Raw genomic sequence first — 26,339 nt, 5'->3', positions numbered from 1 at the left:
CATGGTTTTTACCTCTTGCAGACAATGGGTAAAAATAAAAGTCTGCAACCTTGGCAGTTGTTTCACTTTAGATGATGCATTCCATTTCATATACATTTGTTACAGTAGTTAAGCAAAACAATGGTGCTTCTATTTCAAGACATGTTATTTTTTAACATGTACCAGAGCTGTCATGCAGGCAGTCTGTTTGCCTGCTCTGCAAAAAGGTTTTATATTCCAAAAGGCTTCCACCCCCTGCTCCCTAATGGTGAAAATAAATCAATTTCATCTGCTGGTAGTTTCATTTCTTCCCCCCGCTTTTTCTTTTTTTCTTCATTTCCCTCTCTTTCTTTTGTGGGCCCCTTTCCACAATGCCATATGGCAGCTGAAGGAAGGGTAGAGCAATGATCTGCATTTTCAGTTCCTAACAAAAGATGCAATAGTGTCAAAGAGGCTCATGAATGCGTGAGACATACATGTATAGCAAAGTGCCTCCAGTCCTGTCAGGAAGGACTAAAAAGAAGCCTGATAAACCTGACATTGCTTTAGTGTAAAGAAAGGCAGCAGTGCTTCTCTCAGTAGTTCATCTTGCTCCCATCCATCTCCCCTGGCCCCATCTCCCCTCCCACCCCTTTGGTTCCATGCCAAAATCCCATTAGCTCTATTAATGACATGTGGTTCGAAGTAAAAGCGTGTGGCAGAACAAGAAAGGCACAAGATGAACCAGCCTATCTATTCGTTTTTGATACATGTATCACGAGATGATAGAAGTATTTCAGCAGGGGCCGTGTCAGCTTGGCTACATGAACAGCAAAGAGAGAAAATGCAGCAAGAGGCTGTAATCAGTTTCTCAGCTGTCCTAATTCATTTCCCTAAAGTCTTAACATATGAATAGATGAAACTTAATTTTAAAATGCTGACAAAGTTTTCAGCATTCACGTTCAAAATGCAGCTTGGGCTTTGTCTGCCCCTGGCCCTCCCCAAGACTTTAAGCTGTTTAAATACACTCCTCATCAGCATTGTGTGGCAGAATGAATACACCCTGTACTATTTCAACCACTTACTTAGGACTCCCTTAGTTAAACAAAAAAAGGCACAACTGCATTCTTCTGTAAGGGTTCAGGCCTCTGAAGCTTAGAGACATGGCACTTCAATATGCTGAAAGTGTTTTCTCCTGGAGTACGTTTAAGGACTACCTACAATAAGGTTTCCTGCATTTCTTAATTACTTAGACCTAACATGCTTGTAACTTGATTTGCCTGTGTGATATTTCTAAAAGCGCGCATTTTTTAAAGTAAAAAATAAAAGTAATTTCAAACTGAAATAAACCCTAACTTTGGCAAGCAAGCAGGGTGATGTCTGCTATAGCTATAGGGCAACACTTTATTTTATTACAATAAAGTTGTAGAAAAGTACAGAGTAGTGATTGGCTATTTAACAAACATGCTGCTTTATTCCTTGAGCCTCAGGATACTTCTGCTTGGGTCAACTGAAAGTCAACAAACAGTTAAATTTCATTCAGAAATCAGTGAGATTTGCCGCAGTCTTACTGCGATTTTTAATGATAACAAAAAACTGTAACGAGAATATATTTTAAAAAGCACCTGAATCAGTTCCAGAGGTATAAATCCAGGCTCTCAACAGCTGCACATGTTTTTCTGATTAGCCCCAAATAACTCTGAGAATAACTATCGACCTGTCCTTGTCTCTAGGGCAGAAGTGTGAAGTTGAGAGTTTCTATTGGATTTAGCTGCACTTAAAGGTTGGCTGGATTTGCTGGTCATGACAAGCACCCTTCAAACCTACAACTGTCAGTCTAAGCAGTACTGCAACACAAGAAGTCAGCTATTCAACACTTCCTCTTCTCTTTAAGGACATCTGTATACCTAGCTGATATCGACTCAAGAGGGTGTGGGTATTTTACCAGCAACACAGCAGTTAGGGCTGCTTGGGGATCCAGAAATCTGTTGTCTTCCATGCTTCCATCCCTCCCACCCCCCCGTTAACAGTTGTATTGCATATAAATTTTCACTATCAGTCAGTCTTGCAGTTTCCTTTCAGGTTTCTTTAAAGATCAAGAGATGGTGAATCTAAGCACGCTTTCAAAGAAAAGATAAAGCAACCACCCAACATTACACCCTCCCCCCAAACCAGAATGCTGAATACAAAGCTGTATAATATTTTGTTAGGAAGTGCCAATAATCCCTGCAATTTTAAAGATCCAAGTGGCTTTGGATTCTAGAATCACCACTGCTCTTCTGGACATCAGCCATACATTACTGATTTCATCTTGAATTCTGCCAAATGAGTATCTCTTTGAAAACTGGCAACGTTTCCCTGTTCCTCTATCTGGACTTCTTTTAGGTAAAAACTGGCAATTTTACTGGGATGTGAAGCTGCTTGTTCTCAATTATATCAGTTCAGTGACATATTAGGTACATCGTTAAATACATTGCTGGAGAGAAGACAAGTAGATCCTTCCGAGTAAGGATACCTAGGATCATGCAGTTAACTCATACTATTTCTATTCTGATATTATTAGACAGAGTGCTTGCAAATGAAAATATCTGAGCACTCTGGGATATGTGATTACAGGCATATCTCCATACGAGAAACATGAGCTGATTACATGCTTTTTTTCCATCATTGCTTCTTTCTTCTTAATGTAATAGCCTTTGCTTATCTAGATTTTGTCCGAAGGCAGTGCTTGGCCCTGTGCAGCCCTTAGACTGTCCTCTGCCCATAGCTCCTCCCAGTTACCCCTCAGCTGTATCAGGTCCTGCCATGCTTGTGGGTGTAACTTGGTCGATATTATGTCTGGTATGCGCAGACTGTGGCGGCACATCCATTTTGGCACCGGGTCTTGAGGCGATGCTCTCAGCTTTACACATTTACGTCTTTGTGGGCACATCAGTCACAGTGACTCACTGGCTGCTGACTAGAACTTTATATACTCATCACAGTGAACTCACCTGTGGTTTGGGATTTAGCCCATACCTTCGTTCATTGCCTTTGTTCTATATAAAGCCTATAAACTGGTGAATTTTGGGAAATGTCTGTGTGCATTTTTGAAGAGCAAAGAGGATAACTTGTACTTCCATTTCCATTTACCAGGCAGCATAATTGCAGCACATTATTTGAGAATACAGAAAAGAAACTGTGACTTTACAAATTATACATAGAAGAAAAACTTTATTTTATTCTATAAGCACTAATTAAAACTTGAAATATTTTGATGGATAGACAATCTCTTGACCTAATTAGCACTAGGTATACTGATACATCCTGTCACCAAAACTGCAACATCTCTTTTGGATCAGAGGTATTAACACCCAAAGTCTGCTACTGTAGACCCAAAAAGGTACTCTACTTTTCTGATGGAAATTACTAATTTCCTGTGCTGATCAAAACAGAAAGAAAATTTGCTAGTCTTTGCAATATACGATGTTCCTTTTGATAACACATGATTTCGTCTCCTTCAATCAGAGACAGACAAAAGACATTAAGTGTCAACATTACCATGATCTTCTGGATAGCAATGAACCCAAGCAGTTCACCCAAGTGACAGGATCTTTGTGGGGTTCCCTGCCCCCTTCTCCCTCAAATTTTTCTCAGTGCTTCAAGTCTTCAGATTTTGCTCCAGAGGGAAAAATGTTTTCTGCCAAGCTGTAGCAGGGAAGCATGAAATATCAACCTTCTTCCTCATTGCATGGATTAGCTGAGCTAGACTGAGGCTTGAGCATGAAGTGACTTGAGAGGTTCATTGCCTGGTCTAATAGCCACTTGATGGGAACTACTGGCAAAATAGTAAGATGGGTAAATCACAGGGGGGGCTGATTAGAACTTTCTTTCAAACTATTTTTCCTCTTCCTAGTCATAATTTCATCTCCCATGCTTCAGATTGCAAGTGTGACATCTCAGGTCTATCTGGCTGTAGCAATTTTATCCTAGCTAGTAACAGATTCTTTTCTACTAGAATTCTATTACTCTGGCCTATTTCTCTCAAGGATTGTAACAATTGTTCTGAAAACAGATCAGCAACTTTGGTATAATCCCACTCCCTATAACTGGAACAAGATCCGCTTGTAGTAAATCCTGCAACTAGATGTGACAAGAATAGAAAAGTTCTTTTCATTTCCTCCCTGCCACCCAGGCAGGTAGTAATGAAAGACATTTTGAAGTTTTCTGATTCCAGGCACAGTGTTAATTGCCAGCCCTTGGTGAAAGAATGCAGCTAATGTTATAAACATTTCTCCTTACAGCTTTGACATTAAGCAGGGACAGCAGAGGAGAGGTCATTTCTCATGTCTGAAGTTGACAAATAAAGGAAGTTAGTGTGGAATAAACATGTAGATTCTAACAGATTTAATTAAAGGACATTCTCATTATCTTTGATGTTTATGAAACAGACCCTGTGTTTAGACTAAATTAAAACCAGAATACATACTACAAGTTATATGGATAGGCTTGAAGTGTTGTGTCTTTAGAATTGAAAGAAAAATTTGCATGGGTTCCACAATTTCATCTCAAATCCCCTAACATTGAGGTTTTTTTTCATACTTGGTGGATTTGGTCTTGCTCAATGCACATGTGGCTATGCATGAGATTAAAAATAAAGGCCTCATTCTGTTAGAGGAATGTTTTGCAATATTTTTCAAGTTATTTGAATTTGGCTGTGGGCATTTTTTGTGTTTTGTTGTCTTTAAATATTTGGACTGTGAACAAGCATTTGTTACAAGCATCTGACATTCAAAAGTTTAATATTTCAGCAAATGTGACTGTTCATATAGGCTATGTGAAGTTTTGTTTTCCATTGATTACAGGAGTAAGAATTAGAATAAGAAGGAATAATTTGGGCTCCAACTCTGTATGTCAGGCAGCAGCTCTAGAGCAGTAATGCATCTTAAGGGACATGTAGCATCTCAATTCTGAGCTACGAGGAACTTGCTGTTAGGTAAAGATTCATAGGTATGAATTATTAAGCTGTATTATGTGAAGAATTTCATTTTCCCTGATTACATTCACAGAAAGCAACTGCCTATGGATGCATTGTCCCAGCTGTAATGGGTATTTTCAGATCCTTGCCCAGATCAATTTTCTTTTGTTTTTTTTCTGCTCATGGGTCTGATAAAGACCTGTTGGAAACAATATTGTATTTCATATTGCATTGCAGCAGGAACATTTTAGCTGATGAGCCTACAATTCACCATCTCTCAGCAAATGAGTGCCTGCAAAACAGTCTCTGGACATTCAGATGTTCAGAAAATTGGTACAATGGTGGAAAGAAGCAGAAGGAAGTCAACAACAAATTAATTTTGAAATGTATCTATTTTTTTCATACCAAAATAGATTTATAAACCATTTATAGTCCCGACTGAGCAAAATCTGCAAAATTTGCAAAGTTCAGACAATGCAGACTCACTGGGAACTCGAGAAATACGGCAGGGCCTTTATAGTGGTTATTTTGAATAGAAATCTTTAGTTGTTAGAATATTTTATACAGGTGTAAGTACAGGGCAAAGTGAGCACTTTTAGTTTAAAGGGGAAGCTGGACTGTCGTTGGGTAAAAGCGGTGGCTGAAGGATTCTGTTAATGGATCTGCAAATCTCATCCACCAGATCCAGACAACTACAACCAGTGACTTCAGAACAGAACAAATTCCATAGGGCAATAGTTTTTGAGGACATTAAGGATCTTCTGAAACCTTGGAAAAAGAACCTCATGCTAGCAGAGTCAGCAGTTGCTGAGGCTGAATCTAAGCTCCTGGGTGCTGAAGGATCTCTGGAATGTAGAAGGGCTCAGAGAATCTGTGTTTGGTACAGCTCCTTGGCAGAGTAATATTCAGTAAGCACAAAAGAAAACTGCTGGTCCAGATTGATGTGGTCAGTGAAACCCCAGGATGTCCTAGTTTGGATAAAATACTGCCATAAAGGACTCTCAGACAGGCACCAGTTAAACACTTAACTGTAGTTAAGTGTAGTTAAAGGAATCCAGAGCAGTTTTGGGAGGGAGAAGTATTTAACTTTTTTCCTGATGAACTGGAAAAACAAATAAAACCATGCAACCTGGGAAGTTTTGAATACTGTTAGACTGCTGGTGCATGAGAAGTTATATATATACAGATATGTACACAAAGATGCACATTTTTAGCAAATTGCCATAGCTGCATTGAAGATAAGAAACTTAGGAAAGTTTATAAAGACAAGGAATTTTTCTTTAGTATTTATCCATTCTGCTGAAACTTTGCTTTGGGATAAGTTCACATATTTTAGAGAAAAGCAGGCAATGTTCTTACTTGCACATTTAGTAGAATTTATAGGGAAAAGTGCTGCGCAGTCTTGTTTGCCCAGTTTTCCTGAGATATGAAGCTGTCTGCTGCTGCAGTGCTAGTGCTGACACAGGTATCACTAATCACCCAGAAATAAATGCGTGGCATTTGCGAATTTGGTGCACTAATCATCTCCTTAAGAAGCCAAGATGCTGCTATCACAGTGGCAGCATTTAATTTACTTTCTCAGAGAACAAGAGAATTTCATCTGAATACTATATGGGAAGGTGAGTTCTTTCCTTCTAGCTGCCAGAACGGGTAGCAAGCTTGTCATAACAGATTTAAAAATGGGTGTGATATAATACATAAGATGTAAAGAATCTATCTGGTAAATCTTTACAATCTTACTAGCCAGCCGCATAGACTGCTGTCACCTGTTCCAGAAGGCATTAGACCCCCTAGGAGTATAATGGAACATTTAATTTTAGAATATTACAGACATAGAATTGTTGAGGTTTAAAGTTCAGAGAAGGTGTAAGGGAAGGGCCTCAGTAGCAAAAGGCAGATGTGGGACAAGTCGTGGTGAAAAAGAAAATTAAACAGAGAAAAGGAAGGAGGCATTGGAATGGAGGCATAGTTAATGTTACCTCTTTACTAACAATTATTTGGATTTCATTTATTATATCCATATTTTAAAGCAATGGAGGCACTCATCATATGAGCTTCAGGAAATGCTTCCTTCCACAAGTGGGTGGTAACTCAAAGCTAATGCAGTGACAAGTGCAATTCAGAACTCACAAATGTCAGCATTTCTGAACTTTTGTGATGTGTAAATGCTACTTTTCAGTTTTCCCCAATGGGATTGTTATGAACATTAGTTAGGTAGACATCAGAAAACTGCATTCAGCATATTCAAATTCAAATTTGGGATTATGTCTCAATCTTAATGGCATTCTTGGTTTGAAAAAAACTGGGTTTTGGCAGAAGGCCAAACTGTGAAGAGAGATGGTGCTCTGAGATGTTTAAACCTATGAATAGGAAGTGCAAACTTTTTGACTTGGAAGAGAATCAAATTACTTGTTTTGTCACAGTTAACTAGAGAAGACAGTCCCCAAAACTGCAAAGGTAAACATCACAAGAGAAGAAAGTCGCTTATGTGTTTCATGGAGGGGTTTAGAGACACTATGTCTATAGGTACTGCTATGCAATTAGGTGACTATATGAAAAAAAAAACCAAACAACAGTGTATAAGTATATATAGGAGCAATTTATCTCCTTAAACATAGGCTTTTAGATTTGGTTGAGATGCTCCAGCCTCTTTTAGACCTCAGCGTAGGAGAAAACAACATACAGAATTAGGAGACTCATTATCTCCAGAACAATTTCTGGAACAGCCAGGTGGAGTACCCCAAGACATCTAAAATGGCAATAGAAACCTTTACCTACAAACCTAAACATTTGTGACAGCAGCTTCAGGAGGTGCTGCTCTTTCTGTATTGCTTTGCACTAACATTTTTTTCAGCAATAGAGACTGTTCTGTCAAAAAGCTTCCTGCATAACACAATTAATTTAAAACTTACAAGTGGCTTTTTATACAATTCCACGGTCCTAGCAGAAACTATTTCTGAGTAGCCTAGGCCAAGTCAGTCAATCTGCTGATGCTGGAGTCACGTAGCACTAGAAGGAAAGCTACAAGTTCATGTAACAAGTGGTTGCATCTTAAACAAGGCATCCTCAGTGAATCTCTCTTTGAGGTGATGAATTTATGTATTTAGGGAATAACAGAACTCAAAAACTATTTTAGTAATCAAAATAAGTAAAGATTACCAAAATATGTCCCTAATCTGCCGTTCGTGTTTTGTCTTTCATTAGATATATTAAAAAATGTTGTGGTGCATGTAAGAGCAGTGAAGAGATTTTCGTGCATTTTCTGTGTCACCTGGACTCCTCTCATTATTTTTTTGGGGTTTTTTTTTTTCAGCCTTCATAGTGTGGGTAGGTATTTTCTCTGAAAATAAAGTCTAAAAAGAAAAACAGACATCAAACAATCCAGGTGGGATTTGACTGAATAATCAAAGGTATTTATGCACTGAGTGGGTAGCTGCAGTTAGAACAAGTAGATGCTGCGGGCAGAGTTCAGCTGCCTAACTGCTGGTGGCTAGTCCCTGACAACTCAGAAAGGTACAAATCTTTCAAAGGCCTTGTGTCATATCTACCAGTACTTCACAGTCATTGTGAATACATTTGGGCACCTCACTTGGCACAAGCCATTTACTTTTAGGCCATCATATTATGATTAAGCCCCTTTAAATGAGCAAGGGAGCCAAGCTCATCCTAAAGAAAACACCTACACTTGGACAGCTCAGTCATGCTCTGTACTTGACTGACAATATAGAATCATAGAATAGTTTGGGCTGGAAAGGACCTTAAGATCTAGTTCCAACCCCCCTGCCATGGGCAGGGACACCTCACACTAAACCATGTCACCCAAGGCTTCATTCAACCTCACCTTGAACACTGCCAGGGATCGAAAATTCACTACCTCCCTGGGCAATCTGTTCCAGTACCTCACCACCCTAACAGTAAAGAATTTTTTCCTTATATCCAATCTAAACCTCTGCTGTTTAAGTTTCAACCCATTACCCCTTGTGCTATCACTACATTCCCTGTTCATTAGAATAGTCCCTCACCAGCATCCCTGTAGGCCCCCTTCAGATACTGGAAGGCTGCTATGAGGTCTCCACACAGCTTCTCTTCTCCAGGCTGAACAGCCCCAACTTTCTCAGCCTGTCTTCATATGGGAGGTGCTCCAGCCCTGTGATCATCCTCATGGTCCTCCTCTGGACATGTTCTAACAGTTTCATGTCCTTTTTATGTTTAGGACTGTTGCCTTCAAGAGGCATGACAACCTGGTTCAGGAAAAGCACGACAGCCCCCCCTTGGGCCGCTCGGTCCAAATGCTCACAGACACCAATGTGGTGGACAGCAAATGGCGTTTATTGAAAGAGAACACGGCATTATATAGCCTAAGTTTACGATGTCATATCCATCTGCTTGCATTGTAAAACTGGTATCATCACCTAAACGCTATTGGCTACCTGGAGAGCGGTCTTATCTTTCCGTACAGCACGATATCTTCTGGCCGCCAGGCCCTATCTGCCTAAATAGGACACCAGATCTGCACACAATACTCCAAATGATGTCTCACAAGAGCAGAGTAGAGGGGCAGGATCACCTCCTTTGACCTGCTGGTCACATTTCTTTTGATGCAGCCCAGGATACAGTTGGCTTTCTGGGCTGTGAGTGCACACTGAAGCCGGCTCATGTTCATTTTCTCATTGACCAACACCCCCAAGTCCTTCTCCACAGGGCTGCTCTGGATCACTTCTCTGCCCAACCTGTAGCTGTGCCTGGGATTGCTCCGACCCAGGTGTAGGACCTTGCACTTGGCATGGTTAAACTTCATGAGGTTGGCATCAGCCCACCTCACAAGTGTGTCAAGGTCCCTCTGGACGGCATTCCTTCCCTCCAGCGTATCAACCAAACCACACAGCTTGGTGTCATCGGCAAACTTGCTGAGGACGCACTCAAACCCACTGTCCATGTCAGTGACAAAGATGTTAAACAAGGCCGGTCCCATCACCAATCCCTGAGGGACACCACTTGTTACTGGTCTCCAGCTGGACATTGAGCCATTGACCACAACTCTCTGTGTGCACCCATCCAGCCAGTTCTTTAACCACTGAGTGGTCCACCTATCAAATTGATGTCTCTCCAATTTAGAGACAAGGATGTCGTGTGGGACAGTGTCGAACGCTTTGCACAAGTTCATGTAGATGACATCAACTGCACCACCCCTGTCCATCAGTTCCCTGTAATTTGCAGGTCAGCCTTGTGGTTTCTTTTATTGCCAATAATTAAGCAATTCAAGGTAGATTATTTCAGTCATAAAAAGCAAATATGCTTTGGGAAAGCTGTGCTGCAAATCATTCCCGCTTTTTGTCTCCACATAACCTCCATGCATATCACCAGAAATCAGGTACCTTGTTCCTCACTGATGTAAAGGAAAAGAAGGACTGTGGCTTCCCACAGAGCTGCAGAATCACTGATGCTGGTAGGTACCTCTGAGCATCACCTAGTTCAACCTCAGCTCAAAGCAGGGTCAGCTAGAGCATGTTGCCCAGGGCCATGTCCAGCAAGGTTTGAACAGCTGCAAGGATGGAGAGGCCACAACCTCTCTGGGCAGTCAGTGCCAGTTTTCACACACCCACACTGTGAAAAGCTGTGCATTTTGGGGGGTTTATTAATGGCATTAAGGTGATAAAGCAATAGTGGAATGGGAATGAGAGTCACAGGAACCATTTAGGTTGGAGAAGGCCGTAAAGGACATCGAGTCCAACCGTTAAGCTAACACTGCCAAGTTCACCAGGAAACCATGTCCCTAAGCTGGCCCTTGACTCTGCACTTGCAGCTGGAGCAGCCGCCCCACTGACCTGGGTGCCAAGGGCTCGGGCCCCTGCCTGTGCGCTTCACAGCCATCCCCGTGATGCAGTGGCCGGGGCACAGTGGGTGCTGTGTGGCCGAGGGTGCCCCTGCCCGTATCTGGGGCACACCCAAGCCAGCGGTGCTGATGTCACAGAGGCCACGGTGACCGGTGCCGGGGCAGGCCTATAAAAAGGGGAACGCAGGGCACAGTGCATCACTGCGACCTGGTGAGGTGAGGGAGCAGAGGGCAGGGACAGGGCTCTCGGGGGCCTGCCCAGGGAGAAGGGGGCTCCGCACCGCAGAGCTCTGGCCTGTGCTGCAAACTCACCCGCGTCTCTCTTCTGCCTCAGAGGTAGCAGAGGAGCATCTGGAGAAGAAGCCTCAGCGCTGCTGGGACAGGGACTCTCCAAACGCTCACCTTTGGTATCTGACACGTCCGCAAGGAGGTGTAGGACCCCCGACGCGATGGAGCAGGGTGAGAGCAATGTCCCCCTCCTACAGCCTGGCAGAGGGACTCCTGAGGCTGTTAGTGTGGACCGGGACCGTTGGCAGGGGGAGGCAGGAGCTCCAAAGACACCCTGGGGAGGGCCGCTCCTCTGCTTGGCAAGCGGGACCAGGGCTGGGCAGTGTGCACCCTCCAGGACACCCGTGCCTACAGTGCCCTTTCCTCTCCAAGGCTTCCAGCCTTGCTCAGCAGCCAGCTAGGCAGGGACAGAGCAGCCCTTGGGGGCAATCCTTCAGGGACGCATCCCTGGCCCCACAGAGGTGCTCATTCTCAGTGGCATTTGCTCTCTCCCCTCCAGCATGCATGCTGTGCCGCCGCGCAGAGGCAGACACGGACATCTGTGGGCAAACACTGAATTATGAAGGGAACGTTGCCCATTACTTTTGCCTGGTGAGTTCCTCTGGGGCTGCTTCCATCTTTGCAACACACCTGCCCTACCACATGCCCCTCATCTGCTCCTTGTCTCTGCTCTTCTGCAGCTTTTTGCCACTGACCTTCAGCCACAAGGGACGGAACAGGAGGAATACATACTATTTGATGATACAGCTTTCCAACATACAGTCGAGCAGGCAGCCCAGAGGGTGAGGATCTGAGCTGATCAGGGTGATTCGTGCCAGGAGAGGTTTGCGGGAGCTTAGCACAGATGCCAAGAACAGAATCCCAGCCTTTCCACCCAGCTCTGGGACAGAAGTCTTGCTCCCAGCAGCTCCACAGAGGCTCCAGGACAGGAGCCTGCCCTGCCAGCTGGATCTGTGGCCTGTGATCCAGCTGGGGCCACATCCTGCGCCCTGCCCCGCAGTGTGGGTCTGCCTGTGGAGACCGTGAGGCTGCCGCTGATGGCGGCTGCTCTGCTCTTTCCAGGTCTGCTTTGTGTGCGGTGAAAGGGGGGCCACCATCACCTGCGATGCGGTTGGCTGCGACCGCAGGTTCCATCTCCCCTGTGCCACAGAGGGTGGATGCGTCACCTGTTACTTCATGCCATACAGGTACCCCCTCTACCCTTCTCCCCATCACCAGGGAAGGACCCAGCACTTCTCATCTCATCCATCCCTTCCCTCTTCCCATAGCTCCTTCTGCTGGGAGCACCGCCCACAGCAGCAAGAGCTGGAGGATCAAGAGGACACCGAGTGCCTCATCTGCCTGGACCCACTTGAGGGCAGACCGACCTATGGGACCATGGTGTGCCCAGCGTGCAAACACGCCTGGTTCCACAGGGCCTGCATCCAGGTAGGAGCCGTTCCCTTGCTCCAGGCACAGCAAGCTCTCAGCAGCACCAGAGCCTCACTCACACTCTTTCTGTTTCACCTGCAGGAACTGGCCATGCATGCTGGCGCGTTTCGCTTCCAGTGCCCTCACTGTCAAAACAGGAGACTCTTTCAGGAAGAAATGCTCCTCATGGGGATCCGCATCCCCGTAAGGTCGGTGTCCTCCCGGCCACCACTGTGCCACGCCTGGGCCTGTTCCCGCACCTGTGGCCCTCTGCTCACCCCCAAGTCTAGGCTTTAGCTCAGTGCAGGAGTTGGAAACTGGGTGTCAGGGGAAGAGCGGGGAGGCCCTGCCTATGCCTTATGCTGTGGCAGCAGGGGCTCATCAATGTTCCTTTCTCCATCAGACAAGCGTCATCGGAAGACAACACTGCACCTGCAGAACTGCACCAGAGGCAGGGGAGATGCAATGCCAGGGAGTGCCTTTGTCCAGGAGGCAGGGAGGTGGCAGAGCCAGACGGGTAAGTTGCCAAAGATGCACCCCGGGGCTCGGCACGGGATCTCCGTCTCAGCAAGGGCTCGAAGCAGAAGGGCTGAGAACAAGAGCTCTGCTGGACAATCCCGTGCTATGGGCACTTTATCCTTAGGGACATGAACCCATTTCTTTCCTTACCCAGGCCCTGGCAGCTGTTCCTGTGCCGCTCCTGCGCGGCTGCGGGCACTCACAGACTCTGCTCCAACCTGGGGAACAGCCATGAGGCCACATGGGAGTGTGACAGATGTGCTGGCCTGGGCAGCTGTAAGTGGGGGGCCACGGGCCAGGCAAGGCCTGGCAGTGGGTACCTGGTGTGGGCTTGGCAGAGCCTGAAAGCTCCAGGAGGGCTGGGGCACCGCTCTAGCCTACCCTGCCCCAGGCCTGGGAGCCAAGCCCTTAATGTTCCTGCTTTCCCTTGTAGCCTCCAGTGCCAGCTCAGAGCTTCCTAGTCCCAGCACTGCCAGCCCAGCAGCATCGGAGGAGTCTCTTGGATATCCAGAACTGCAGTTCAGCAACCCCATCCCCAGAAACCAGGCACCATCGGGGCAGACACTTGGACATGCCGCACAGGAGACCAGCAGCCCCAGCACTGCCAGCCAGGCAGCACCGGAGGAGTCTCTTGGATATCCGGAACTGCAGTTCAGCAATCCCATCCCCAGAAACCAGGCACCATCAGGGCAGACACATGGACATGCTGCACAGGAGACCAGCAGCCCCAGCACTGCCAGCCCAGCAGCATCGGGGCAGGCTCTGGAACCTCCAGCACAGGATTCCAGCAGCCCCAGCAGCAGCACACAGGGGCCATCAGCACCATGCCACGGTTGCCCAGTGTGTGAGGGCAGCACCCGGTGCACCCGTCAGACCCAGGCACCCTACAGGTGCCCTAGGAGACCGCAGGGGAGAAGCCGACCGCCGGCAACACGGGCTGCGAGCAATACCCGCAGCCAGGGGGGGCCAAGGCTGTCACAACGCTCCCCGTCCCGTGACACCCGCAGGCGCAGCACCACCAGGCAGCAGCCGTCCCGTGGCTCTGCAGCACTGCCGAGAAGCAGCAGCAACAGAGCCGGGGGGCCCGTGCGGGTGCGAGACCGCTCCCGTGGGCAGCGTCCAGCCCAGGCTCCCTATGCACGGCCCAGAAGACGCTCCCAGGGCAGCCGCCCAGCAACAGCTCGAGCTGGCAGGAGCCCCTGCAGACAGGCTGCGCCCAGGCTGGCCCAGCGCTCACCAGCACGAGAGAGCCACAGCCGCAGCACCACAAGACAGCGGCCATCAGCATCATCCCGTGGCTCCAGAACAGAAGCTTAAGCAGTTATACATAGACACCAAAGTTTAGGTGTTTCTATGGTGAATTGAATCCAACCTGCATTATAATAAAATCCGGATTTTATGTTTGGTTGGTTGGTTGATTTCCTTTGAAAGCTCAAGTTTTAGCAAGCCAAAGTCAAAATCAATCGTTAAGTTAGGAAGCCAATTCCTATTGTTTGGTTTGAATGGTCTTGTTCTTGTTTTGTTTGTTGTTTTTTTTAAGCAAACAAACAAAAATAACCACCACCACCCAGGCACTCCCCAGGCCCTGCCTCCTCCCCCAGAGAGAACCAAGAAAACCCCAAAACACTTAGTCTTTTAGTTCCCCATGACTTTAAAAAGTAAATCAATTGCCCAGCTAATGATTGGCAGCCACACCTGAGGAAGCTAATTATGCCTCAGAAATTAGTTTCCTGAGTATTATACTGTGTATTGCAATCTTAATTTGTTCTTGCATTTTCACATAAATTGCAATATTAGGCTTTCCCAAAGGCATTTTATTTGCTTTCAGTTGCATGAGCATCTTTAGCTAACAACTCACAAATTATTATTTTACCCACAGTAAAACAAGGAAAAAAAATCATTTACTCTTACTTTGCCCTTTAATCCATGTCTTTTTTGATCCAGTTTTATGCAGCATAACCTTGTGTGCACCTATATACAATCCAGAAATTTAAAAATCAACATTAACTGTTCAACACAAAAAAAAGTCCCTTAATTTTGAATATTTTGTTATTACAGGAAATTATTTCAAACTTTTAAAAGTCTTTAAAGTTTAAGTAATGTTTTTTCAACAACATCCTTGAAACATAAATTGAATTCTTCCCAAGGAAACTGGCCGTGTAGGACAGAATTATAGCAATAGCAAATGAATTTAATTGGTTATCTGGGTAATCGTGATTAAAGCCGCTTGTATTCATTGCTATATGATATGCAGTTTCACCAGTCTTTTCTTAAGGTCAACTTTAGTTAGTATGTTTAAGCAAGAGCTAGTAAAACTGAAGAAAGCATTTTACATAAGACAACTTCATGATTACGGTAAATCCACAGGAGAGAAATGTTTCTGTGTCTTAGTCAAACAAATATTCAGATTCTCTGAACACATCCTGTATTGTACTGTGGTCAATAGAACCCTTTTTGAAGTCAGTGGCCAGTGGCCCAGTGAGAATTATGTAAAAACTAACTTTTCCATCACAATAAAACCCACATGTTCAAAAGAATTTTCCATTCCATTCTAAAAGCAAACAGTTGCTTTAAAAACATGTTTTCTTTGAAAGAAAATATTTGTTCCATAACAAATATCTCCAGTTTCTCAACATGTTGTTCTAATTCATTATTTTTAATTTCTTTAGAAATATTTCTCTGGTATGACACTTCTAAAGGGACTTTTGTTCTACCATAAATGGAATATAGAGCCTCACCAATAGGATTCATTCAGTTGCAATTTATGTCTCTTTCATAAGGCCAGTTATTTTGACATTATACCATTTTACCTCCCTTCTGAAGTCTTGAACTTCTGTCAATGTTTACACAGAAAGAGAGGGTCAAGAGAGTGTCAATTCCAGTATTAGTTCCGATGCTCTAATAAATCTCATTTACATGGATATTACTGTAAATGTACAACCAGACATTTTGTATATGAAGCCTTGATGATAACATTATTACAATGGAAACTCTGGAAAGGAAATAGTTTTCATTCTTATCCAGCAAGATGAACAGACAAAGAAAGCTTAAAAGCAGACCTCATGAGCTTCTTATGTCATGGAAAGCAAAGTGGTGAACTTTCAATCTCTGGCAAGCTGACACGTTACATGCCTCGTGACAGACATTACATTCACCCAGTAATTGCTGCAGTCTTTATGGGCAACACTTGAAAACAATTTCCTTCAAGGAGAGCTTTAGCTCAGGTTAAAAAGACCATTGCCAATTCCTCACATTTGCATGCCATATGTTATTTTGGTAGCTCAAGAGACTGCATTACAGACTGTAATTCCTTCTTAACCCTGCCATCCTCCTTCTGCCATGGAAACTAGGTGTCTTTGACAGACAAGCAGTGAGTTTTCTCTTACCATTTTCTGCTGTTTCTTTTAACAAGCCTTGCCTCTGACAAGCTTGCTGTAAGGACTCACAAGTTACTTGAAAATACAGGTTTAAATCATGGAAAAAGCTCAGATATGACATGAGATAGGACCAAATATTCTGATAAGCAACAAAACTTGCAGATGATAAATCTGTAGTTATATCCAGGTAAGTGATCAATATTTGTTTTCCACTGGGCAATACTGCAAGTTGAAAAGAATTTGATATTAACTGCATCTGTTTTGGTAAGATTGGAAATAAAGTACTTTGTCCCAGGTCTGTTATGAGAATACTTACTCATTTTTACTTCTGGCTAAGTGGTGTTTGTTATTATTATGATGGCATAGAAAGACTATTTAAATATTAACCTTTCCTTTAGAGAAATGGTCACTTTATTGCTGATGAAATAATTTTCTTCCTTGTTGCAACCTGTTTTCAGTTATTTTTTGGATAGTTGTGCATTCTATTACTCAGTTTATTGTTGAATTTTCTGTGCTTCCAGCTCATAATTTGCATCTGATTTGACTTTCACACTGCACAGCGTCTTACCTCTAAAATGAAGAAAACCTAAATTCAATTGTGTTTCAACTCCAATGATTTTTCTGAATTTCAGCATAAGACCTACACATGTCAGGAAACTGTGAAAATGTCTTATTATGCAATCTTTCATCTGCAACCCCCTTTGATTCAGCTAAACCTTGGTAATCCTACAGCCAAGCCCCTGGTCAGTAAATAGGATCAAAAATGATTAGCCCAGTAAACATATTATTCAGCTGAAGCATAGCTCCATCTTTCCCAGCTCTGTTTTCCCAGCTTTACCATACTGGAGGAACATGGACCCACCCACAGTCCCAGGCTTAAAACTGTAGAAGACATTGAGTAAATACAGATACACACCCCCCCTCCACTTTAAATTGCCTGGAGGCCTTTCCTAATTTCCAGCTATTACATCAGAAACCCATCAGGACCTCCGCAGACAAAGTACAACTTCTTCATTACAATCCAGGGAGAATAAATGTGAATTGGCTGCTTCTTTTCATACTATGACATTTTAAAAAAGAAAATCTCATTTCAAAACAATTTCTCTCCCTCCCCCTGAGTTGTGTCATTCAATTTCTACTCATCCTTACGAGTTATCTGGAATTCATGATCTTGCACAGTAAATTAACAGGTTTGGGTTGCTTGGTAACCATAACCACTTGGTGATTTATTAGGAGCCAAGTGTTGACAGAGAAGAGGTGAATATTCTAATTTGCAATATATTTGGGACCATTTGTCTCCAGGTTTATGTTGCGTGCTCATAGTATGTGCAGCCTCTCTCATTTGTGCAGATATTAATGCTTCCTTATCCTAGTATGACAGCTGTGCATTTTTCTACACTGCTTGCATGCTTAAGCTCCTATTTAAGCTCATACAGGTAGATTTCTCTGCAGCTCATCTAGAAGCATCTGAAAATACATCCTTTGAAGTAAATGAATGTGTAAGAGGAAGTAGAATGTGGGTATGTCTTACAGATGTTAATTTTTTATTTTAATTTCTGAGACTCAGGAAAAAGCGATGGTTAAATTTCTGTATTCCTAGCTGTATTGAGTGGTAACTCATAAAAAGAGTTCTCCTTACTCTTGTAAAGAGAAAAACTGTTATCAAGTGATAGATTTTCAACTTTTAGGCCTTGTGAAGTAAAAAAAAATCTATATGCTGTGTGTTGCCAATGTATTTTGCTGTTTCATCTACATAAATTACAATAGCAGCCAATGATCACAGCAGGATTGTATGAACACAGCCCCAAAGATAAGATTAAACAGAAGCAAGCAGCTAAACACAACACTAGCATTCCTGTCAAATTATTAAATAACTAATTCATTAAACCATAAAGCCCAATTAGAAAAGCTGGCCATTTGTGCATGTAGACACACTGTAGTTAGGATAATTGGGACCAGCTGTTGTACTGTTTTGCTCTGGAAAGGATCCAACACTTTTGGAAGGCAATGCCACAACATGGAGGCAGACTGCAGAGTGATGATAGTGTTTCTGCTTCTACCCTTTAAGCCCTTTTTCCTCAAGCAGTTTATCTGACAGCTACAATGACTCTAGCCCTCTCCAGCTCATCTAGCAATCATAAACCAACTGGAATGGTTAAACCCAGAATTAGCTGGTGAAAAACACATAATTGAAACCTCTCCCAGTAATGCACTATGGAGAGAGTTTTACCATCCCCAAAACATATACCCCGCTTTCATATGTTACTATAACAGGACTAAAAAAAGCTTTACCTAGATTAAAAAGGCAAAATACGACAAAAATTAAGCTTTTTAATCACATATTTTCAAGTTTCTAGTCTCAAATGTTTTCCATAGGGAAGAACAAACTATTGCAAAATCTTGTTTTTACACTTGGCTATTTAGATATTATTACACAGCGCAGCATGAGAGCTTACATAAACGTAAGCTATAAAGGGTACCGCAAGAGAGTCTGAAAAAGACTGCACATTAAGTAATCTTTTATTCCACAACACATATTTGGGTCCAAACAAAAAAGGATTAAAGGATAATACGACAAATCCTACAGTAATAGGAATACATCTGAGAATTAAATTCTCATTTATCTCAAAGAAAAAGAGATATCAAAGTACTAACAGTGAAAGTGTTATGTTGCTTGCATGCTTTATATCGATTTGTGCAATATACATTTTTCTGTTCTTCATAACAACATCTCTCTGGCATTTTAACTGAAATTCAAAGGTGTAAGGAACTTCAATTATCATTATCCTATATCCTGCAGGCAGAGTGGACAGTAAGCACCTGGCTCTACTTTTTCACCTGCCTCAAGCAAAAAAAATATGATGCTGAAGTTGTTGATATTTTTCTGCTTTTTAAATGAATGAAAACTTCCAGAAAGGAAGCTTATGTTTTGCAGAGTAGAGGAATAAATAAAGACAGTCACTTCCCCCCCCCTCCCAAAGACAAATCCATCAAGCCTTAAAATTACGCTAATTCTCAAACCAAAGAAATAAAACAAAGGTCCTCATGCAGTTCATTTTTTTTTTCCTGTTGATTGAAAAGTTTTTTTCAGCTGAATCCAAAACTTTTTTTATTACATTCCAGTCTATTCTTTAGATTGCTTTTCATGTCTGACAAAATTTTGCAGAAGATAATGACAGGAAATGGACATACCAGCTCTAGACTATAACACACTATGGTCTGCTCTGCAAAGATGAATGTTCTGTCCCTCAAATGGGAATCGTGGCACATTAACACAAAGCTGAACAACACCTGAGCTGTTTGCTTCTATTTAAAGTGTGGAATTATCACTTAAGGCTTTATACAGCTTTGAGAAATCAGGCTAATATTTTCTTGGCACAGTGCTGTGTGTATGGAAGCATCAACTCAAGGTAGTGCTAGCTTGGGGATCACTGATGAAATGGTAGTGTGTGAGTGTGCACATTCACATATATGGGGAATTTTTTTTTCCATAGAAAGTAGCATTCTGCTGTATAAATATTTCATAGTTTATCTAGGGAAGCATCAAATAATCCTCGCGATGAATTAAGTCTCTATTATTCCTTTTATCTTCTAAAGTATATTTCTGAGGACAGCTAAAAAGATGTTTCCTTTATTAACATTTCCAAATCCACCCATAACTTATAACTTAAAGCATTTTCCATTGAATAGTTTAAAAAACCCATACAACAAAAAAAAAGAGGAAGCATTAATACCACTGCATCTTTTGGGTACAGTGAGGGTCACCTGCATTAAAAGCCTTAGGCCTAAACACACTTTAAAGAAAACCAATGTAAATGATTGACATTATATTTTCTATATAACTAAACCCAGAGTCACTGTCAAAGATGTTATCCTCACCAAAAGAATTTTTAGGATTATAATCTGAAATACATACCAAAGATCAACACAGAGTACAACATTATTGCAAGTGTGTAACTCAGCAACTTGGTACAGACATCTCACTAACAAAACAATGTGTCTTCCAACTTCCTCATTCCCTTTTATCTTTGAAAATAAGCAAGAAAATAACACAACTGAATACTTACAGCTCAAATATTTCCTTCAAAACAAGACGGCCTTTCTTGTAAATGTAAATAAAATTCAAGAGCCATATAAGGTAAGGTTAAAAAGTCTCTAGCCATATAAGTTTCAAGACAAATACCAGCTAAATGGATATATTTACCCCATTTGAGCAAGTAGAATTATTCGTGACAATCACAAAAACGCTATGTGAATATCATCCTCCCATTTTCGAAGAGGAGCACCACAGTGCTCCAAGAGCAACCCAAGAAACAGACTGCAACTCGGTGATCACCAAATGAGTCCATGACACCTTCTTTTCAGGACTGATAAAAGTACCAGCCCTTTATTAAGCTTTGAATACACTGTTTCTGGAATGACTCAGCTACAGCAGTCATCATGATTTTCCAAAAGGTCAGCTATGTGTTCTCCACCCTCTTCTGCCCATCTGTCAGAGAGGAGTCATCCCCCTCATTGCCTGTTGTTAGTCATGGCCGAGGTTAGTATGTCAGCACAGCAGAGAGGACATTTGTTTTCTGCTGCTGCTGCAAGCACTGCAGGAAGGGGTTACCTTTTCTATGACTGGGCGCTTAAATGAGATTTCTGAACACTACATTTCTTCTCATAACATGAAATACCTCACATCTTAGGCATCTGACTTTGAAAGATTGTCATATAAACTCTTGGAAACTTGAGCAATAATTAAAAAAACATTTAAACCCTTGTATTTACCCTGCGTGACCAGCAGGTCAAGGGAGGTGATTCTCCAACTCTGCTCTCATGAGACCGCCCCTGGAATACTGCATTCAGCTCTGGGGCCCCCATCAGAAAAAGAATGTGGACCTTTTGGAGCGAATCCAGAGAAGGCCACAAAGATGATCAGAGGACTGAAACATGTCTCATAGAAAGGCTGAGACAGCTGGGCTTGTTCAGCCTGGAGAAGAGAAGGCTCCGGGGAGAACTTAGAGCAGCTTCTGGTGCCTAAAGGGGTGGACAAGAAATCTGGAGAGGGTCTTTTTAGAAGGACATGTAGTGATAGGACAAGGGATAATGGCTTTAAACTGGTAGAGGAGAGATTTAGATTAGACTTTAGGAGGTTCTTTCCTGTGAGGGTGCTGAGGGACTGGCACAAGTTGCCCAGAGAAGCTGTGGCTGCCCCATCCCTGGCAGTGTTCAAGGCCAGGCTGGACAGGGCTTTTAACAACCTGATCTAGTGGAAGGTGTCCCTGCCCATTGCAGGGGGTTGGAACTGGATGATCCCTCCCAACCAATTCTGTGATTAAGTTTGGTATTTATTAAGAGCAAATTGTTGTACAGGGATGAAAAGCTTGTGCACAGCATTAACTGCAGACCCCATATTAGGCTATTCTGGAAACAAACCTGATTAGGGGTGTGTGGGAAAATCAGTTTTTTATTCTGACAGTTTCTGGGAGCAAATAAAAATGTTGTTTTGTAATGAGCTAAAAGTAAAGTTTCCAGTCAATAAGTGAAAAAAAAGTTATGCAAAATGAAAGGGTTTTTGACCTACTGTGCTGTGAAGTCTCTGAGAAAAGTAAAGAAGGGAGGTTAGAGAGATGATTGTAGAGTTTGGGGATATTAAAGAGATGATTGTAAAGTTTTTCTACATTGTTCAGAATCATTACATTTTGTTTGTTCTAGTGGGACCTTTCTCATGTGGGGAATAACATTCTGAGCTTCTGCGGAGTTTCCAGGCCAGGCTCTTGCTGCTGAGCCTTACTTAAATCAAAATTACGTATCCCTCTGTAAGAGGCAGAGCATTAATTGCAAGCTCTTCCTTGAAACTCTCCAGTATTCTAAAAAGCTGGGGTTTTCAATAAAGCTATAGAGGTAGGCTTGTTTTTTCCAGTTTCAAAAAACACTATACCACTACCACAGGATTCAGATGAATTATGGACAGACATGAAAATGGCTTTGCCCTATCAGATTAATTCGTCTTCTGGGAAGCAGAAGAACGCAAGAAAATCCTACATACACTTCTTCTATACCACTGACAGTTGAACACATGGCATTTACCTGCAAAAATCTCCAATACACAGACACGGATTACAAACCAGGAGAATTTGTCATGTGCAAGCTCGGACTTTGATCTATCAAATGAGACTATCTGCATGAAATTCGACTCTACTCTTCCAACTAGAGAAATCCTTGATAAAGTTCCTGTCTTCACATCCAGGTTTTGATTAAATAGTGTTCCCAAAAGGTGACAGATTTTAGACCTGAGCACTATAAATTTGTTGCAAACTGAAGAAAACCAAATTGGCTAAACAGAAGAGATTCAATCTGATTACATTTAACACATAGAAAACAGAAGAGATTCAATCTGATTACATTTAACACATAGAAGGAAACAGTTCTGTAGTATGCATGTTATCTTCTTGTGCTGAAAGCTTTCCATCGAAAAAAAAAACCTTCAGAAGTTACTTGAATATGACATCTGATTTACACAGCTGGAAATCTAAGGCCAAAATAACTTGCACATTAAGTTTGAATTGATGTTGCTGGAAATGGGAGTCGTCTCACAGGATTTCAGAGCTTAAGTGTTTGCCATGTGGCAGAAAAAGAAAGCTTAATGATCATCTTTTGTAATGATCATTCTTATTCTTAATTTTATATGAAAAGCCATTTTTAACCATTTTAAAGCCTGGATTTATTCTGTATTATTAATTAAAAATCACAAGGTGTGCATAAATAAAGATTAAGGATAAAATCGCTAGTCACTGGCTCAATGTCAGGCTACAAATGCTTACCAGATATTAAATTCCCAGACACTGAAAACATGTTCCAGAGCATGTAATGTTAGTACTCAGCTAAGAAGGCAGGTGTTTACAGAGAAAGCAAACAGCTTTCTTCATCGATAACCTCCTGGTCATTTGAAGGCTTGAGCAAAGGCCATGGCCAAGAGGGCGCCCAGAGTGATGAATAAGGGGTTGTGGCACTTTCTGATGTTCAAAGGGAAGTAAGTTCCCTGTAAAGTCTGCTGTGTCAGGATGAGACAAGGAGTTCCTTCCACCCTGGAAATGAGGCAGTGGATCTGGACATGTGTTGCAACTAGTGGTACTTTCCTACTTCAGGAAGTAAAGAAGCAGAGTTAAAACAGCTGTTTTCCTCTGTTTCTGAAACAGAGATTCTGAATGATCTCTCCTTACAAGAATGTTGTGGTGCTTTTCAAGATTTAGGAGCTGCCAATTTAAGATTTCCATGTGTAAACAAACCAGTTATTTTCCTCAGTTTTGTGAGGGACTTATCTTTTCATAACAGTGGACTAGGAGCTCCTGTAACTTCAGAGGCATCAATCCTTTTTCCATTCAGTGATTCTTTTGTCAAGATAAGAACAGAGTTTGAGAAGGATTTATCCCTCTATCCCATGTCACAGTAAAGTAGGTGTAAATGTGTATGGAGACTCACCGTGTTGTACAGCGATTCATCTGGCAGCCTAGGTATACAATTTGGACCTGACACTGAGGTGAGTACTCTAAACATGCCTGGCTTCCCAAATACCCAATGTAAATTCATTCACATTGTATGCCAATGACCACCTCATACAAATCTTAGCACACAGTGGTGTTTCTACAGCAGCCTTTTCCAATCTCAGAAGCAAGAGTTAAATTGTGGTAAGGAGGTGCTGAATTCTGTATCCCCCTACAGGCAAGGCTGCTCCTGTTCCAGGGTCTAGCCAGTAGTAAGGCTGAGCATATATTCCCAATACATACAGACACAAATATGTTTATAACACACACCTATATACATAGCCAACCACACAGATCAAACATTCAGCGCTCATAATCAGACAGCACCAACAGCTCCAGCCTGTTCCCCTTTCTGCCAGTTCAGGGTGAGAAGTCTGTTAGTAAGAAATGACACACATATATTTACATCCCTACAGTATCTGAGCTTAGACAACCTAGTCCATACAGTATCTGCTCCTGGATCCCCCATTTCTGGCATCTGAACATGCAAGTCCTAAGACCCATAGCCCCACCTAAGACATTGGTACACACCAACACAGATACACACAGCCAATCCATCCCATAACTGGCTTTATATTCTGTAGCCTTTGCATCCTCTCATCTCCAGTTTCTCACACACTAGTAGGTCTCAAGCAGTCCCCTGAGTTCACAGTCTCTCTAGTAGCCAGTTCCTGCAGGTTCCCTACTTCCAGACACACACACAGGGCTTGCAACCCACTTGTTTCATTTACCAGCTAGCACAGCTTGATATTCTTCAGCAACCACATTGGCATGTAGACCCTTACCAGCTGCAGTTACTGACACCAGACACCTGTGCTTCATGATCTCATCTCAGTGTTTTTCCCTACATCCCATGATGAATCCCGTATCCCTTTCAGTCATCACCCTCCTCAGCCCAAGGTGCTCGAGAGGGCCTTTCCTCTGAGCCATCATGATGGCCGTTGCCCCCAGACCATGGTGCTTAGCACCCTCCTGAGACAGCCTCAGGAAGAGGCAGGGCAGGATGCTCTCCTTTCCATCAAGATTATGGGGGTTTCCCCCAGCCACCTTTGGTCCTCTGCACTCCTTTGCCTGTATGGATGGAAGACTTTTATCACAAAACCTAACAATAATCATTTTGAAGAAGGAAGAGTTTGAGAGAAATTCCATTACCAGGATATGATTAGGGTTTCCAGATAGGTTCATTAGTAGACTGAGCAACCATAAAGTTACTCCACATGGAAGTAAAATGTATCAGCTAGACTATTCAAGCCACAGATTTAGTTCAAGCTGAATCTGAGCATACCAAAATAAAGCAAATTTCTGTGACACTGCACACTCTCTGAACCATGAAAGTAATCTCATTGCAAAGTATTTGTAATCATTTTTGGACACTGTTAAATTTTGTAGAAAGCAAATTAGTTACAGTTGTAGAAAAAAATTTGAAATGTCAACAATCCAAGTTTTTTGTTGATTGCAAAAGACATTTTCCATCTGGTCGCAGGCATGAAAATATCCTAAAGTGACCTGCATATGCCAGAGCTCAGCTGAACCGAACAATAATGTAATCCTGCAAAAGTTTCCAAAGAGGGAAAAGCCTTTTCATTTAGGGCTAGAACCTTCTTCCACTGAAGTCAGTAAAAGAACATCCATGAACTCATTAGGCAAGACTGATCTTAAAGTGAACCAGTATAATCAATTTTGATATGCAGACACAGACATACAAAGAAAATATAGGCTACATACATGTGGGGCAAATAACTGGCATAAAGAAATATAGAACAACATCCCACCCCACTGATATTTGAGCTTTACTGTTAAAATATAGCTAAGATAAAATAGTGCACTGAAGCAGTTTCTATGAACTACAGTTAATGAAAAGGATTAATTTCCAGTTGCAGGGAGAAGGAGGAAGAAGGAGAGCATTTGCAAACTTAACGATACACATTTTACCCCTCATTATAGCTTAAATTATGTGAAATCACAATATATTGCCTCCTACAACATACACGCAGTAAAAGCCAATTACAATAAGTCTTTACAAAAATGCTCATAAACTCACTTCTGGCTCTCCAAATGGATCTTGTAATATATACCAAAACCAGGTATGAAAATCTTGCTATCAGCTATTGAACAAATGGACTGCAATAGGGACTAAATCAACCATAATAAAATAACAGATAATCTATTTAGATATTAAAATGAGAAAATGAAAATTAATACAAATAGTGAGTTTATAAATCTCAGTAATAGTGATATCGTGCATTACAGTCTTTGTTTTATTTATTCATCTGAGGTGATACTTTGAATAAGATTTTACATTTTTGTATTCAAGCTTGCTAATTTCCTTACCATGCCTAATTTCTCCAATTTGTTAAGTTATTTTCTAAGAAGTGTTTTATAGAGCTGCACAGAGCTCCCAGCAGATGGTTTAGGAGAACACACTGATTCTGAATAAGAAGAAACAGTAGATTTCTTCCCATTATCAG

The sequence above is a fragment of the Melopsittacus undulatus genome, chromosome 7 (genome assembly GCF_012275295.1).
Source record: "Melopsittacus undulatus isolate bMelUnd1 chromosome 7, bMelUnd1.mat.Z, whole genome shotgun sequence".
Taxonomy (NCBI): Eukaryota; Metazoa; Chordata; class Aves; order Psittaciformes; family Psittaculidae; genus Melopsittacus; species Melopsittacus undulatus.
Note: the sequence above shows the minus strand (reverse complement) of the source record.